Raw genomic sequence first — 14,685 nt, forward strand, 5'->3', positions numbered from 1 at the left:
CGACGACCGCCGAGCACCGCCCGAACAGGAAGAGGAGCCACCTTCTAGTAGGCTGGCGACGACGAGCACCGAGCACCGCCCAAACAGGGAGAGGAGCCACCTTCTAGTAGGCTGGCGACGACGACCGCCGAGCACCGCCCAAACAGGGAGAGGAGCCACCTTCTAGTAGGCTGGCGACGACGAGCGCCGCCCGAACAGGGAGAGGAGCCACCTTCTAGTAGGCTGGCGACGACGACCGCCGAGCACCGCCCAAACAGGGAGAGGAGCCACCTTCTAGTAGGCTGGCGACGACGACCGCCGAGCACCGCCCAAACAGGGAGAGGAGCCACCTTCTAGTAGGCTGGCGTCGACGACCGCCGATCGCCGCCCGAACAGGGAGAGGAGCCACCTTCTAGTAGGCTGGCGACGACGACCGCCGAGCGCCGCCCGAACAGGGAGAGGAGCCACCTTCTAGTAGGCTGGCGACGCCGAGCGCCGCCCAAACAGGGAGAGGAGCCACCTTCTAGTAGGCTGGCGACGACGACCTCTGAGCGCCGCCCGAACAGGGAGAGGAGCCACCTTCTAGTAGGCTGGCGACGACGACCGCCGAGCGCCGCCCGAACAGGGAGAGGAGCCACCTTCTAGTAGGCTGGCGACGACGACCTCTAAGCGCCGCCCGAACAGGGAGAGGAGCCACCTTCGGTGGAAGTCGTCACATATTCACTGTAGTGTTTTTGCGGACTAAAGTCTGAAAAATCACTACAGTGGATAACAAAGTATTTACTGTAGTATACTGTTGTATTTACAGTTAACTATAGTGTAAATAGTGTAGTAAAATAACTGTAGTATATACTATAGTAAGTAATGTAGTGTTTCTGCGGACTGTAGAATACTGCAATATTTATTATAGTGTTTTTGCGGACATTACTGTAGTATTTACTTTCGTGTTTTTGTTTTATCATATTTGACATAGAAGTGGAGGCTTTCTCCTTTCGGAAACCTACTGGAGAAATTCTAAAAGAGCACATTTTCCATAACCTTTAGGTAGGTAGGACTGGGGTCTAAACTGAGAGTTCAGCGCTTCTGCATTTTTCTATAACATGTATGCAACACGGTATATGGTTTATACCTTATACCTATGTAGGTTTCTCACTTATGGGTGGCACAAGTTGGCATATAGGGAGGGGAATGGGCAGGGTATATGCAGATTAAATAATGTAGTATTTACTATAGTTTAAAAAGTGTAGTCTTTTTGTGTACTGCAGTGTTTTTGTGGACATTAATGTAGTATTTACTACAGGGTTTTTGGGGGGGGATAATACTGTAGTATTTAATATAGTATTCTACAGCATACTGCAACATTATTAAGTACTACACATGATCGATGGATACTATAGTGTGTAGTATAGTATACTACAGTTTACTACAGAATTCTATATTAAGTACTCTAGTATTCTATAGTAAACTGTAGTATTTTTTCATGTGGGTTAGCAGCCAGCGCTGACGTTAGGCTCCCATCTCCAAGACACCCCCCCTCCCATCCGATAGCGTTCCACAGAGAGGAGGGTGCTGGCGGCGCGGGAATTCATCACTTTGCTAAAGCCCCCAAACACTACGTTAGCATTAGTGCTCAAATGGAAAAATGTGAACAGCACGCCAAATGTAGCCCCCATTGGTTCAGCGCTAAAAACCACTGGCGCACCCCACACCCGCTCTACGTTTTGTTTGGGTATCTATTAGCCTTGGGGCCAGAGGAGAAATAATTTACAGTACATGAGGTTGATTGATGACACAAAGAGTTGCTGTTTGGGCGCTTGTCTCATCACTCGCTCTCTCCCCAGACATAATACACTTCCCTTCAAGGGAAACACACACCAACCAAAACACAATCTGAAATTGTTTCAAGAGACGTGACACTTAAAGTTCAAAACAGGGCTGGAGGCTGGGCAGAAACATTGTGCTGCTGAAATCTGATTGGCTGGGCCTGGCTCCCCAATGGGTGAGCCTGCCTGCCAAGTGGGTGGGTCTATGGCCTCCCAGGCCCACCCATAGTTGCACCCCTGCCCAGTCATATGAAATCCATAAATTAGGTCCTAATGAATTCATTTCAATTGACAAATTTCCTTATATGAACTGTAAAGCAGTAAAAATCTGTGAAATTGTTGCATGTTGTGTTTTATATTTTTGTTCAGTATAATATTGGCAAAATGATACGATATATGGTAAAAAATGCTCTCTGGTTTTTCCCATCACTAGTACCAAGATGGATCTGGTGTAAGCCAACCTTGGGAGAGCAGCTCTTCTTGAGTTAGCCGCTACATCGACTGGTGGGTTTATAGAATGTTAAGGGGATTAAGAAGAAACTTGTGGAGAATCCCCTCTAATCCATGGGCCCTCCTGATCAAAGGCACCCAGATAGCTTTGACTTTAACATACTTCCTTCTTCTCTTCTCTTCCAGAGCCTCACTAGATTTTTCCAATTAAATGATTCTCTGTAGTGTGGGTTGCCTGATGGTTGGACCGCGGCATTCTGAGAAAGAGAGTGAGAGTGTGTGAAAGAGGGTGAGACTGAGAGAAACCAGAGAGACTGGGAGGGAGAGGGAAATTATATTCTGTGTGGCAGGCTACTAACGCTGTTCTGTTCTGCTGTGATTCCTTGGCAGTGATTGGTCGGACTAGGGAATTTCGAGAGCCTTAGGTTGTCCATGTGTAAGTTTGTCTGTGAGGTCTGCTGGTCAATTGGTCATAAACCCTTCAGTTTATACATTAGAAATATGAACTCTCCAAAATAGCCCAAACCTAATCTCTTTGCCCGCCTGTTTAACACAAAAACCCTGTTACCAATAATAATTGTGAGTTCTATGCTCTCCCTTCACATGTTGCTGAGGGGAGAGTAAGGAGAGAGGGGTTTGATGACGGGTGGTGGTAGCTGGGGTTTGGCCGAGGTGTGATGTCGCCATCCTTTGGGGGGATCCAGATTCAATTACAGAGGTATAAGAGGAGCTTTGAGTGAGAGACTGAGCTCACAAACACATACATTCACGGTGTAAGACGGATCTCACACGCACACATTCACAGTTTCACATCCCATGTTTCAGACTGAACATCAGTGTTGGGCTTTAACAGGACTTGTTCAGTCTTGAACGTCTGTTGGTGGACAGATCGCTTTATATTATCAGCGCTCAGCTGCTGTACATGTCTTATAGTACTGTGCTATTGTTAGGCTACACCTATGTACTGAATACTAGACTTGCCTAGTTAAATAAAGGTAAAAAAATGTTGTTTTATTTAAATACTGTAAGTAGTGGCTCTAACCTAGATAACATTCACCATTCCACTAAAAGCTCAGCTGAGACTTGCTCAGCGCTAACTTGGAATGAACCATCACAACCACTCTATCATGGAATGCCTGCAAACGGGGGGAGGAGAAACAAACAAACCACAGAAACAACAACAGTGGATGTGGGAGATGTAGGCCCTGCAGCATACTCACTGTGATCCTCTATCTTAGGTGGGATAGGAGGACAAGACAGCTTTATTCAGTCTGCCTGTGTGGATGCTCTCCAGAAAGGCCCGAGGTCAGCCTCTGTGGTATTGGCTGGAGGAAGGGTAGGGGCGGGAAACTAAAGGGAAAAGGTGTCAGAGGAAAAATAAGAGATGTTATTGTGTCTTTGGTATTTCAGAAAATACACAATAAGACTGGAGGGGATTTGAAAAGAGAAACTGAGTGTGTCAAAATGATAGCGTTTCACCTTAGTAATGGAAGCTTCGCAACAGAAAGAAATAGTTAGGAAATAGAAAGTCACATGGCTGTTGGTTGCCTTAGAACTGATTGCGAAAAAATTGTAGGTAAAAAACAAAATGTTATAGAATTTTTTTAAAGTCTTCTCCTGCTTCAATTCCATGTATGAATGAAACTCAATGTGTGCATATTTGATCAAATACAGAATGCCTGGAAGTTGTCCATAAATGGGGACTCTCTACTTGCAAAACTCAAAAGTGTAGAGAACGGAAGTAGAAGTTGATTTTTAATCCGACAGCTTTTCAAAAATGCCATATTGAGAAAAGCTTGTGTACAGAATGGCGCTGGGAATCTGTCGTTGTCCCATCAAAGTTGCCAGCAGCAGAGCTGTAAGTGATGATAACAGCAGTTGTTACCCATTCATAATCAACATCTGTATGTTGGATCTTGATAACAAGCCATTCATTTCTTTTATTGTCACATACACCAGATAGGTGCAATGAAATGTGTTGTTTTACAGGGTCAGCCATGGTAGTATGGTGCCCCTGGAGTAAATGAGTGTTAAGTGCCTTAAGTGCACATCGCTAGATTGTGCCACCTTGTCAGCTCAGGTATTTGAACCAGCAACCTTTTGGTTACTGGCCCAATGTTCTAACCTCTAGGCAACCTGACGACCTAATAAAGCACTGCCAGCCGTGATTACTTTGACATGGCAGAGCAGCCAAAGGGGGGAAATCTATTCTCTGTAAAACTCCTAACCTTTCAAAAATGTACCCTCCCTTTAACTTTTGTTTACCAAAGCTGAGGCTCTTTAAATCCACTCCAATCTGGTCTTAGTCTTACAATCTCTGACCTAGCATCCTCTTGTCTGTCAGGCCTGGCTGTTCCTTTAAGGACAACTTCTCTTCACTGGTTATTTTCTCTGCTTGTCCTTGAATAACATTAGAGGTACAGCTATTGGCCCCAGAGGCACTCCACTTGGCACCTCTACAGTTGCAACTCCAGTTCTGTGATTATTGTACAAATGTCCACCGTGTTCTACGCGTTGACAGTGGTTCCACACGAAGCCTCCCCCCAAGCCAAATCCACCCGAAACAAACTTCTCCCAGTAGTTTTCCCCCCTTAATAAAAGAATGAGAAACTAAACTTGGCTGTCCTGTGTTATCTCTGTCTTTCCATGGCACTGCAGCTCTCCCAGGCAGCCATGACAGGATATTGATGTGCCTCTTCTCTAGAGTCCTCCCTCCACCCCCTCGACCCCACTCCACCCCACACATACATCCTACTTCACGACAGAGAGTTCAAACCCCTGGTGAAGAAGAGCTGTCAGCCACCCTCCACTCCCGAGACCACAGAGTTCAGATGTCAGAGGGCCAGGGTGATTGAAAATAAACCCAACTCAAACTGGAGGTCTGTGCATCCTCTCCTAACATAAGTGAGTGCCTGTCACCATTTTGTTAGCATCAACACTTTCTCAGCCTATAGGAGTGGGATGGGTTACTGCTGGTGGGGTTTGGTGCATTGTTGTCAGTGCCATGGCTATGAGGATGTGGAGCTGGTTCAACCCTGACCGGTTCATCTCGAGCGGGATGAGGGGGAGCCGACTGGAACAGACTGGAGCAGGAGTTCAGAGCGCTGAAGTGGAAAAATGACACTTTTATCAGGGCTTCTGAGTAGACAGTCATTCATGCCTAGCTCAGAGTCATTTTCAGAGGATGACGCGAGGCCCAGGCAGGCCAGAGTGGGCCCACTGCCGTTTGGGGGGCACTGCCTTTTTAGGAACAAGGAGGGATGGAGGGAAACTCTTAGTTGAGGATAAGAAGATGCCAGATTTCAGGTGCACTTCACTGTGACTTCATTCCTTGGAGAGGGACTGAAAATCTTTGCCTTAATCTTCTAATACCAGAAGGAAATCAACTGAACTAGGACCTCTTAGACCAGAACACCAGCTAACCTCCATACTTATCTCTCCCATTCCTTCCCTGTTATTTTATCTCTCTCTCTCTAACCCCATCTGTCTGAACTGTGCCTATTTCCTCCACTCACTGACCTCATAAAGACGCAAGTAAGAGGATTCCGTCGTTTGTGGTGTCAAACCAAATCATATTCCAAGTGCATATAGGATAAAGAGCTTAGATATTAAACATTTTATAGTATGAGGCTATGCTGTGTGACGTAGACTCAAACTCACAGCCATAAGCTTCTTCTCCATTTATCCCTGTTTCCTGCATCACACACTTTTTCCATACTGCAGGGATGACTATATAAAAGGAAGTGACTGTATTTACTGTATACCAAATTTAAAATATATATAATAACTGGACATAAAGGACTGTCAAAACACCAGCAAATCAGCTCCATGTGCTTTTAGTTTTGGGAATCTGTTCCGTAGTTGTCCCACGCATATTAGAGAGATACATGTATATGTGATCGTATACAAATATAAGCAAGGTTTGAAATGATGTTTTAGTTAACAGTATATCTTTTTGGGCTTCTTGCGGTCAATCTGCAGTCTACAAATTATTTGTAATGATGTTCCGGCCCCCTGACCGTCCGATCAAAAATAAATAGTAGCCGCGGCTGAATCTAGTTGATGATCCCTGATCTATACCGTGTGTATCAGGATATTCTTTGTTGTGTGTCTTTTTCCTAAGCCCTTATTGATTATTTAGCTGTTTTCCGTTTTTATACAGTAGTTCAATAATGGAAAACCCAAGCCAGACCAATAGTCCCCCACAACAGACATGCAATCCCTGTAGAACATGTTACACTATAAACACAACAAATCAAATGTTCAAATCAAATGATTGTGGTCACATACACATGTTTAGCAGATGTTATTGCGGGTGTTCCTAGCTCCAACACTGCAGTAATATCTAACAATTCACAAAAAGTGAAAGAATGGAGTTAATAAATATATAAATATTAGGACGAGCAATGTCAGAGTGGCATTGACTAGAATACAGTTTATACATATGAAATAAGTAAAGCATTATGTAAACATTATTAAAGTGACAAGTCATTCCATGTCTATCTATATAAGGCAGCAGCCCCTAAGTTGTAGGGTTGCATAACTGGGTGGTAGCTGGCTAGTGATGGCTATTCGACAGTCTAGTGGCTTTGAGATAGAAGCTGTTTTTCAGTCTCTCGGTCCCAGCTTTGATGCACCTGTACTGACCTCGCCTTCTGGATGGTAGCGGTGTGAACAGGCAGTGGCTTGGGTGGTTGATGTCTTTGATGATCTTTTTGGCCTTGCTGTGACATCGTGTGCTGTGGGTGTCCTGGAGGGCAGGCAGTGTGCACTCGGTGATACGTTGGGCAGACCACACCACCCTCTGGAGAGCCTTGCGGTTGCGGGTAGTGCAGTTGCAGTTGCATCTGTAAAAGTTGGTGAGGGTCTTAGGGGCCAAGACAAATTTCTTCAACTTCCTGAGGTTGAGGAGGCGCTGTGGCGCCTTCTTCACCAAACTGTCTGTGTGGGTGGACCATTTCAGATCGTTGGTGATGTGTACACCGAGGAACTTGATGCTTTTCACCTTCTCCACTGCGGTCCCGTCAATGTGGATGGGGCATACTTTCTCTGCTGTTTTCTGTAATCCACAATCACCTCTTTCGTTTTATTGACGTTGAGGGAGAGGTTATTTTCCTGGCAACACTCTGCCAGGTCCCTCACCTCCTCCCTGTCTCACCATTGTTGGTAATCAGGCATACAACTATTGTGTCGTCTGCAAATTTGATGATTGAGCTGGAGGAATGCATGGCCATGCAGTCATGGGTGTACAGGAGGGAGTTTAGCATGCACCCTTGTGGGGCCCCTGTCTTGAGGATCAGTGAAGTGGAGGTGTTGTTTCCTACCTTCACCACCTGGGGGCGGCTCGTCAGGAAGTCCAGGACCCAGTTGCACAGTGCGGGGTTCAGACCCAGTTCCCCGAGCTTAATGATAAGCTTGGTGATGATGATAATCATATTAACAACAAATATATTAAGGGAAGGACATGTAAGACTATATTGGATGATCTTATAATGGTTTGATAGGATCTGTTGAATGACATACAGCATCACTGACCTTGATGCCTTTGTGTTGTTTGCCCCAGACAACCTGTAACAGTCCAGTCACATCCCAGCAGCACACCATGGATCTGTCATTGTATTGTTATTGAAGCAGGATTACATCCACTGATGATGGAGATTATGGCACAGGAAACATAAGTGATGATTACTGTACTCTGTTTTGCAGAACTAAGAACAGAACAGATTGTGAATTGTATTGCAGGTTTAAAGGGGGATGGCTTTGATATTTGTTGTACTGCCTAAGTATAGACATTTGGAGATATTTGTGATTACAAAAATGAAAACAAAATGTTGCTGTGTCCTTTAACTAAAATATTACGGTGGAGAAAATAATCAAATTCATGTAGATTGTTTCTTGGCAAAGGCACACTGGTAGTTTGGTTAGTCTGTTTTGTTTTCAATCTTTCTGGTCGTTGAAATGTGAGCCACTCTTTTCTCTCTGTTACCAAAACTGTGTGTGTGTGTGTGTGTGTGTGTGTGTGTGTGTGCGTGCGTGAGTGCGTGTAGAAAAGCTATGACAGTCAGTTGTCTGCCTCCCTGACTCACAGAATCTGATACTCTCCTAGTGGAATGGCTGTGACCCCCCCACTTCCCCCTCCCAAGTTTCTGCCAGGCTTATTTCTTCCCTCATTCTGCTCTGCTGCCTGTCGTAAAGAACATCCTCTCCTCCTCTTTAATTCCAGCACACTACCGCCAACATTCCGCAGATTTAATCAGTGTTATTTATTGTGATAGAGATTAACTCTGCTAAATTGACAACCCACCCACCCAGAGAGAGACAATTCTAAACCTGCCAGGCCCTCATGATGAAATCCAGCAGGAAAGAACGTTTTGATGAGTGGTCGGACCAACTCCATGTCCTTCACTGTGTGATGAAGACGAACAGGTTTTCAGAGCAGACATCAACTTGATCAGTGGCTACATGACTGATTTGTGCTGTTGCTGAATCTTGTTGATTTGTAAAAAAGAATTGGAAAGAAGGCAAAGGCAAACAGTGTCTTCATATTCTACAGCACATTAACATTTGTAGAACTTTGCTCAGTGGAGACTGGAGAGATCCAACCTGATTCCTTCCTCATGATGATTGTCACTCATGGTAGAGCTCAGGGTGGGAGGATTTCATTTCACTGCTGGTAGTAAGCTTAGAGAGTTCCTCATGCGAGGAATGTTTTCACACACACTAGGACCAGAGAGAAATACAGAGACAAGATGGCGCTGCGATGGATAGCAGCTGACCAATTCTGCTATTTTGTATTTATTTTTTACTCTGATCTTAAAAATGTTTGTACATAATGTCTCTGCCATGATTTCCTATGACCAAAAACAGCTTCTTGACATCAGAACAGAACTTACCTCAATTAGGATAAGTATTACAGTGTGATGTTACAGCCATCTTTAGACATATAGCCAGTACCCACCACTGAGGTATATAATTGTAACCCACCCAAACTAGGCCTAGCTGAAATATGTAAATGATCAATGAAAACACCAGGTAGCTTATTGTTGTGGGAAAGATACGTCCGTAACAGATTGCCAAATGGTACTTTATAAGGATAATATTAACGTAGTGTCACGAATTACTAAGGTGGGTGGAATCAGGCGCAGAGAGCAGGTTTCAGTTATTTGTCAGTTTATTCTCCGGCGCACATACAACGGTCACGCCAACACACAGGGCGAATGAAATACCCAGCCCTAACACAGGACCAAAATAGTCCGGAGAATAAAACACACGAAAAAACACCATATAACAGGATAACAAAAACAATCCCGTACAAAACAAGGGCGGGACAACCTACTATATATAAGGACGCTAATTAAACTAAAATACATACAGGTGAAACTAATAAGACAAAACCAACAGACAAACGAAAAAGGGATCGGTAGTGGCTAGTAGGACGGTGACGACGACCGCCGAGCACCGCCCGAACAGGCAGGGGAGCCAACTTCGACGGAAGTCGCGACACATAGTTACTCTGTTTTTGCCAGGCAAAATCGTAGAAAATTAAACAAGTGTTTACTGGTCACTAATCTGGATATGTGCTTCTTACTCTGCCAGTGCTGATGACTGGTCATTGGTCAACAGTCAAGACGTGCAACTTTTTGGTTCTGAAGCACAGAAACAAGAATTTGGTGCAATGCCATGGGCCAATGTTAGTGACCAGATCAAATAAGCAAAGGTATACATTTAAAATACAAATGGCAGGCTGTACTCTATGTAGCCTATTAACATATGTATGATCTTTTTTTTAAAGAAATTACACTCGCAACCCCCCAAAACCTTCTCACTGCGCTAGCTCACCCGACCTGTGTTAATTGACAGTTTGCTGGTCCAATCAAAGGGCTAAGTATGTGTTTCACTAGCCAATCATGTTTTTTTGCAAGTGCGATACTGTCTCTGTCTGCATATGGAGAGTAATCAACGTAGACTGTGCCACAAAATGAGTGACAAAATATTACAAAACCTGGCCAGATTATTTCAAGTCATCAGTCTCAAGTCAAAGTCGAGTCCCGAGTCTTGAGGCTCCAAGTCAAAGTCAAGCCTGAAGTTATTTTATTTTAAGTTGAGTCTCAATACATCAAATTTGTGAACCGAGTCATACTCAAGTCCAAATCATGTGACTCGAGTCCACACCTCTGGCTTGATCCCTTCCTGTACTCCCTGTTCAACCACAACTGCTTGGCCCCGCATGACTAAAAACACTCAAGCCTTCCAAGCCATAGACTGTTCTCTCTGCTACCGCATGGCAAGCGGTGTCAGTGCACCAACAGCTCATTTAACAGTTAATCAAATGGCTACCTGGACACACTCACACATACTTACACTGACACGCCAACACACACACACACACACACACACACACACACACACACACACACACACACACACACACACATGTTTTCAATAACTCTCCTACACTGACTTGTACTGGACTGTACCAAAACACATTCTTACACTGACACCCCAACACACACATACCAACACGCACGCTACATACGCACACACACACACACACACACACACACACACACACATAACACACCAACACATGCATACTGACGCTACACTCACACACTTTCATACTCACCACATATGGTGCTGCTACTGTCTATTATCTATCCTGTTGCCAAGTCACTTTACCAGTACCGATATGTACATATAGTGCCTTCAGAAAGTATTCATACCCCTTGACTTATTCCACATTTTGTTGTGTTAGTCTGAATTAAAAATAGATTTTTCTCAGCCATCAACACACAATGACAAAATGAAAACATGTTTTTAGAAATGTTAGCAAATGTAAAAAAGAATATGAAATACAGAAATACTATATCTAATTTACGTAGGTATTCACACCCCTTTTCTATGATACTCTAAATTGAACTCATGTGCATCCGATTTCCTTTAATCATCCTTGAGATGTCACTACAACTTGATTGGAGTCCACCTGTGGCCAATTAATTTGTTTGGACATGATTTAGAAAGAAACACGCCTGTCTATATGTGTATGTCAGAGCAGGAATGCCAAGGAAATGTATGTTGATCTTCGAGATACAATTGAGATGAGAGAAAAATCTGGGAAAGGGTCCAAACATCTTCTAGATTGTCGAAAGTTTCCAAGGGCACAGTGGTCTCCATTATATGGAACTACCCAGACTCTGCTTAGAGCTGTCTGTCCGACCAAACTGAGCAACTGGGCAAGAAGGACCTTGGACAGGGAGGTGACCAAGAACCCTATGACCACTCTGACAGAACTGAAGAGTGAGATGGAAGAACCTGCAAATAGGACAACAGTCTCTACAACACCTCACCAGTCTGGGTTTAATGGGAGAGTGGCCAGACGGAAGCCACTCTTGAGAAAGGCACATGACAGCATGCCTGGAGTTTACAAAAAGGCACATGACAGCACGCCTGGAGTTTACAAAAAGGCACATGACAGCATGCCTGGAGTTTACAAAAAGGCACATGACAGCACGCCTGGAGTTTACAAAAAGGCACAAGACAGCACGCCTGGAGTTTACAAAAAGGCACATGACAGCACGCCTGGAGTTTACAAAAAGGCACAAGACAGCACGCCTGGAGTTTACAAAAAGGCACATGACAGCACGCCTGGAGTTTACAAAAAGGCACATGACAGCACGCCTGGAGTTTACAAAAAGGCACAAGACAGCACGCCTGGAGTTTACAAAAAGGCACATGACAGCACGCCTGGAGTTTACAAAAAGGCACAAGACAGCATGCCTGGAGTTTACAAAAAGGCACAAGACAGCACGCCTGGAGTTTACAAAAAGGCACAAGACAGCACGCCTGGAGTTTGTGAAAGACTCTGAGATCATAAAGCAAACAATTCTGTGGTCTGATGAGACAAATTGAACTCTTTGGCTTGAATGCAAAGCACTATGTCTGGAGAAAACCAGGCACAGCTCATCCGTCTAACACCATCCCTACCTTGAAGCATGGTGGTGGAGCCAAATACAAGCAAATTCTTAATGAGATCCCGCTTCAGTGCAAATCAAATCAAAGTTCAAATCAAATTTGATTTGTCACATACACATGGTTAGCAGATGTTAATGTGAGTGTAGGGAAATGCTTGTACTTCTAGTTCCGACAATGCAGTAATAACCAACGACTAATCTAACCTAACAATTCCACAACTACTACCTAATACACACAAGTGTAAAGGGATAAAGAATATGTACATAAAGATATATGAATGAGTGATGGTACAGAACGGCATAGGCAAGGTGCAGTAGATGGTATCGAGTCCAGTTTATACATATGAGATGAGTAATGTAGGGTATGTAAACAAAGTGGCATAGTTTAAAGTGGCTAATGATACATGTATTACATAAAGATGCAGTAGATGATATAGAGTACAGTATATACATATGAGATGAGTAATGTAAGGTATGTAAACATTATATTAAGTGGCATGGTAACTTCGACCTTAGACTGGGGGGCGAATATTTACGTTCCAACAGGACAATGACCCCAAGCATACAGCCAGAGCAACGCTGGAATGGATTCAGAATAAGAATGTGAAAGTCCTTGAGTAGACCAACCAAAGCCCAGACCTAAATCCCTTTGACAATCTGTGGAAAGACGTAATGTTCACCGCAGCTCCCCATCTAACTTAACAGAGCTGGAGAAAATCTGCCAGGGAGAGTGGGAGAAAATCCCCAAATCTAGATGTGCAAAGCTGATACAGACATACCCAAGATGACTCAAAGCTGTAATTACTGCCAAAGGTGCTTGTATGAAATATTAACTCAGAGTTGTGAATACTTATGTAAATGAAATATTTCGGTGTTTAATTTTCAATAATTTTGCAAATATGTCTACAAACATGTCTTCACTTTGTCATTATGGGGTATTGTGTGTAGATGGGTCAGACAAAATCGATACCTGTTGTTTACGAAGCATGTGACAAATACAATTTGATTTGAGGTATATGACTCTGACTAGGACTAAAGTGGTGGTGGTCTGACCACATGGAGAGAATATGCACCCTGGTTGAGTAACTCCCTGTGTTGCTACATACAGTACATCCATCAGGAGTCACACGCCATCTGAACCTTCCTGATCCTTCGATAGCATCGCCATGGTAACGATCACACGTCAAGAGGTACTTGTCAGTTGCCAGGAAGAAGATTCCGTTTGCCAGCCAGCCTGCATGCCTCTCGTCTCGTAGAATAAGAAATGGCTTCTGAAGAAATGTACCAATTAAGGAGACAGCTAGACCAGCTGCACCACATGGCACATACAGACATATCCCCCAGAATACTGCAGCCTATCATATCTGTCTGGAAGAATTATCACTATTACTGTTCAACTAGACACTAATACACTGTGAGACTGAGAATAGAGTGCTGTTCTTCACTGTCTGTCTGTCTGTGGATTGTTAATGGTAGCGTTGTGGCGTCTAGCTGGTGAAAGCTACGCCAGCTTTTTGTGAACCATTGCCTCCTGGAGAGCAATGCACTCTGGGCTGTAATTGTGGCTTGAAACATTACAGACTCACTCAGCTGACATTTGGTGAACTTTCCTCACATCGTTTTAGGAATTTTGATCAGCGTGCCTGTAGAATCTGCAGATAAACAGAGAACAAGCTGAGGTGAAACATTCCCCCGCTCTTTGGCTTCGTCTCAGCTGTGTCTTGTCACCATGGAAGATCATTATGTCATGTCTGAGATGGGTTTAGATGAAGGAAAGAAGCAGGAGAAAAGTAAGGGAGATCCTCAGTGGAGTATATAGGTAGATCACCTGGTAGAGATAGCCGGGGATATCTCTGTCTTCTCAGTGGGTGAATCAGCCTAGGGAATGGAAAGTAGTGGTGGCTTTTGTCTGGCTGTAGGCTAGTGCTTTTCATTGATAGTGCTGTAGGCTAGTGCATGTTGAGTTGTTCATGTTTTCACTGATAGTGCTGTAGGCTAGTGCTTGTTGAGTTGTTCATGTTTTCATTGATAGTGCTGTAGGCTAGTGCTTGTTGAGCTGTTCATGTTTTCACTGATCGTGCTGTAGGCTAGTGCTTGTTGAGTTGTTCATGTTTTCATTGATAGTGCTGTAGGCTAGTGCTTGTTGAGGTGTTCATGTTTTCATTGATAGTGCTGTAGGCTAGTGCTTGTTGAGTTGTTCATGTTTTCATTGATAGTGCTGTAGGCTAGTGCTTGTTGAGTTGTTCATGTTTTCACTGATAGTGCTGTAGGCTAGTGCATGTTGAGTTGTTCATGTTTTCATTGATAGTGCTGTAGGCTAGTGCTTGTTGAGCTGTTCATGTTTTCACTGATAGTGCTGTAGGCTAGTGCTTGTTGAGTTGTTCATGTTTTCACTGATAGTGCTGTAGGCTAGTGCTTGTTGAGTTGTTCATGTTTTCATTGATAGTGCTGTAGGCTAGTGC

The 14,685-nt window shown here is 44.0% G+C and overlaps 1 protein-coding gene and 1 non-coding gene across 2 annotated transcripts in view; one reads left to right on the top strand and one right to left on the bottom strand.

The window, feature by feature from the left end:
- Positions 1-14,685, top strand: part of LOC115144865 (plexin-B2-like) — a 256,416-nt gene that overhangs the window by 163,412 nt on the left and 78,319 nt on the right. The gene's annotated exons all lie outside the window — the stretch shown is intronic.
- On the bottom strand, positions 957-1,009 carry LOC135561481 (U7 small nuclear RNA). Its single transcript, XR_010459499.1, has one exon. It is a non-coding gene; the product is annotated as a U7 small nuclear RNA (small nuclear RNA).

This window comes from Oncorhynchus nerka, linkage group LG17, assembly GCF_034236695.1.
Source record: "Oncorhynchus nerka isolate Pitt River linkage group LG17, Oner_Uvic_2.0, whole genome shotgun sequence".
Classification (NCBI taxonomy): domain Eukaryota; kingdom Metazoa; phylum Chordata; class Actinopteri; order Salmoniformes; family Salmonidae; genus Oncorhynchus; species Oncorhynchus nerka.